Here is a 4,156-nt window from a genome sequence, read left to right on the forward strand (position 1 = left end):
CTTGCCCAGTTTGAGCCTAAACCTTTCATTTGACGACCCACTTAGCTCATAACCATAAGCTTTTTCTTTTTAAACCCGTGTAATGAAAATTCGATTATAGGAACTTAAGTTTGTATAGTTGCGATTCATTTGTAAAAAAAAAAACCAGAAAATGTTGCGAAAAAGAATGAAAAAGCATTGAGAAAAACACAAAAAGATGTGCTAGTAGTTTGTTGAATAAAAGGCGGAAGTTGTTGCCTCATAGTTGATGTTTATATTTAGTGTTGTTTAGTCTAGTCATTTGTAATAAAAATCGAATTCTCATCACCTTATCCACTTAAAAATATCCTACTTCCTACCCTTAGCCTAGCCCCGTTACAACCCTTACAAAGTCCTTATGACTTGTGCTAAGTATTCGTGATCGGTGGTGGAGAATGATTGAGTTACAAGCCTATGCGGGTACGTGTTCTAATCGGTTTTGAGCGATTAATTGATTGAAGTGCTAATACATCATACAGATTAGCCAAATTATAAGCCGAGTGGAGAGAACATTGTGAGGGATATGCATGACTTGTTAGTTTTACGGGCGGGTTAATCTTGGATAACCATTATTATATGTGATTATTCACTTGACCGGTAAATATGTGGAAATTGTAAAGAATGTGAACTTTTGCATCACAATAGACCTTAACCTTTGTCTCGGGAATGGGAAGTGTATTTGTTGTTCGACCCACGTGAAAGTGAAAAACAGATTTGCTTGAGGACAAGCAAAAGACAAGTGTGGGGATGTGATACGTGGTTGAAAACCGGTGCTCGTAAACGTGTAACTTTATGTTTTTATATGAGTTTTAATCTTGAATGGCCTACTTTTAATTAGATTTGTGTTTATGCAGGTTTAACGAAGTTTAAGGAACTTTTCGGGAGCTTTACGAATCACCGGGTCGAAAACCGGAGCACCGGGACGCGTTACGGATCAATCGGGAGTGCGAGAAGTGAAAAATGGAGAATTAGTGTTCAAGAGGCCGTCGGCGACGGGGTATAGCCCGTCCCGGACGGGCTCCAGACAAACCCGTCGGCCAAGGATTCCCGTAACCAGTCACTTAGGGCGTCGGACGGAAACTTCACCAAGCAAACCCGTCGGCGACGGGGTCATGCCCGTCGACGACGGGCAACAGAATACCGGAACGTGAAATGTAGGTTGTTAGGTTATGTGAACGATTTCTATTGGTTGTGGGGCATCCAATTCGGGAGTTACACTCTTGTTGGAGTTTGAAAACATATCTTGGAGCCAAGACTCAGCATCATTCACCTACCATTCCATTAGACATCATCTCTACAACCTGAAATCATCATCGAAGAATCACCATCACCATCTTCACAATCAATCCATTATCCACAAACCCTAATCCTTCTACCATCATCATCTTTCACCAAACCTCATCATTCACCATTCTCAAGGCTTCAAGATGTTCAATTTCGAGTTCTCAACATCCGGTGATCAAGCTTCTTCAACCATGAGCGGCTAATCATCTCGGTTTCACCCCGGTGTAGGTAGTTGTTAATTTTAGTGTTTCGAATTGTTCTTGTTTCAACTTAGTGACAATTTGTGTTTGATTTTTGAAACCTTTGACAATAGTTTGCATTTGTTTCGTATTCGTAAATTGTCGAACGATGTTAAAAGTTATGACTTTACGAAATGGTTATGTGTAGTATGCATTGTCTTAGTTAGGTTTTACTTGTGTTGATCATAAAGTGTATTCTTGTCCGTTTCTCGAAACGTTGATAGTTATTAGCACCTACGTCACGGTACACTAAATCTGCTAATCATACACACTTGAGTTGGATCTAAAAACTTGTAGAAACCCTAGGTTGACAATTACCGAAACCGGGTGTGAACCCTTTTTCTCATTATCGTTTATTAATTAAATTTTTGTGCAATCGTTACTTTTTAGTTGTCAATCAATTACACCAATTTCTTTATATTAAATTCACGTCTCTCAATTAAACAAAAATACAAAAACATTCTAGTAAGCTTCATAAATTGTGACACTCTTGATAATTCAATCGAATCCATTCACAAACCACATACTCTTCGTGGTTCGACCCCTTGCTACCACTAACTATTTGTTAAGGGTAATTTGGGCTTATAAATATTATCTTTGATCGGAGCGCGACACTCCGATCATGGAGGTATAAATAAATGCAATGAAGGTATAAATAAATGAAATGAAGGCATAAATAAATGAAATAAAGGTATTATTACATGAAATGAAAGTATAAAACATGAATTCATGAAATAGAGGTATAAAAGCTAGAAATATATAAAGAAATAAATGATTCGATTTGGTTCGGTTCGGTTAATTTCGGTTAATCGATGGTAAAAAAAATATCCGTTAACCGACTTTCGGTTAATTCGGTTTCAGTTAATTTAGGTTCGATTTTATCGGTTTTCGGTTTGGTTTCGGTTAACGGTTCGGTTACTCCACACCCCTATCTCAATGTTTGGTCATTTTTAAACCCTAAACCAATCAGCACACAACTACAATACCCCCCTGGTCTCCTTCTTCGATTACAAATCCCAAACCAAACACCCCCTCATTTCACCTCTACGATCACCGGAGCAGAGCCGGTGCCGGCCATAACACTGGCCACACCCACCCTCGTGACACACAGACACCTAGGGCTGTAAACGAACCGACCGTTCAGCGAACAGTTCGTGAAACGTTCGGCGGGAAGTTCGTTTATGTTCGTTCGTTTAATAAATGAACGAACACGAACAAGGAATTTCGTTCGATTAGTTAAATGAACGAACATGAACAAAGGTCTCGTTCGTTCAATTGTGTTCATGAACGTTCGGTAAGGTGTTCGTGAACATTCGGTAAGGTGCGGGAAGTTCATTTATGTTCGCATGTTTGTGTTTTAATGAAAGATTTTTGTACTTTCATATATTTTATCTATACTTTTTATATTATTAAACTTATATTTATTTTATTACCCTAAGAATTAAACTTGGAAAACCCTGTTTTACCTTGTTTATGCACCATTTCCCTTTCATTTCTTATTATTTACATTGACGCATACGATCGACCTCCGTTCCACACGTTCAAGTGCTACTCTTTAGGCCATCCACCTTTATCCTTCGTCGCATTCGTCAAATTTATTTGTGTTCGTGAACCGTTCGTGAACACGCTCATTTCCCTAATGAACGAACACGAACATAAAATCTCGTTCGGTAACTGTTCATGAACCGTTCGTGAACACATTTATTTCCTTAACGAACGAACATGAACAAGGCCTTGTTCGTGTTCGTTCGGTTCGTTTACAGCCCTACAGACACCCCCTTTTCATCTTCACATATCAGGAGAACAAGGAGGGAAATAGTGAGACACAAGAGAGAGAGGGAACGACAGGAAGGAGAGAAGTCTCAGGCCACCATGAGCGGTGACGGGTGTCTCCGGCGGAAGTGGTGGTGCGGCCATGGTGGTGTCAGCGGCAACATCAAGCAACGGCACCCCTCCACTTCCGACGAGTTCCGGTGAGTAAGTCCTGTTTGATATTCCTTTTTTTTTTACTCAGATCCATTGGAACCGTTGCACTTAAACCCTCTGTTCTCGTTTTTTTAAAGTAAAGTGGGGATGGTGGTTGAGGTGGTGCTGGTGCGGCACGTCACCGGCGGCGGAGGTGATAGTGGTGGATGGTGGGGTTCGGGCACAGACAACCGGTTCAACAAAGCCGGTTTTGGTACAGGTTAAATGGTCAGATTACGAGCTCGTTCTGGTCAACTCTAGTAAACTCGTTTCAGATTCGTTTTCGGGTCAACAGTCAAACCGGGTCAATGGTTCGAGTCAGATTTGGTCAATAGTGGTTCGAGCTTTTCAGTTTAGCAGGATCTAATCACGTTCGGTTCAGGAGCCTCGGGTCACGGTTCGTTCGGGTCAAAATGGTTCAACTTAGTTTGGTTCAAGGCTTCGGGTTCGGTACACATATAGCTCAGATTTGGGTATTATTTTGGTCGTTTCGGGCTCGGGTCGGGTCTCGAGTCAGATTTCGGGTCAACTCAGCTTACGGGTCAACGCTTGGTCAACAGCAGGCAACGGTATTGTTCGGGTTCAAAATTTTTGGTTCGGGTCTTGGTTTTAGTACTACAAGTGCAACAGTCAGCAGTTCGGCTCAGGTT

This window comes from Helianthus annuus, chromosome 8 (assembly GCF_002127325.2).
Source record: "Helianthus annuus cultivar XRQ/B chromosome 8, HanXRQr2.0-SUNRISE, whole genome shotgun sequence".
NCBI classification, from domain to species: domain Eukaryota; kingdom Viridiplantae; phylum Streptophyta; class Magnoliopsida; order Asterales; family Asteraceae; genus Helianthus; species Helianthus annuus.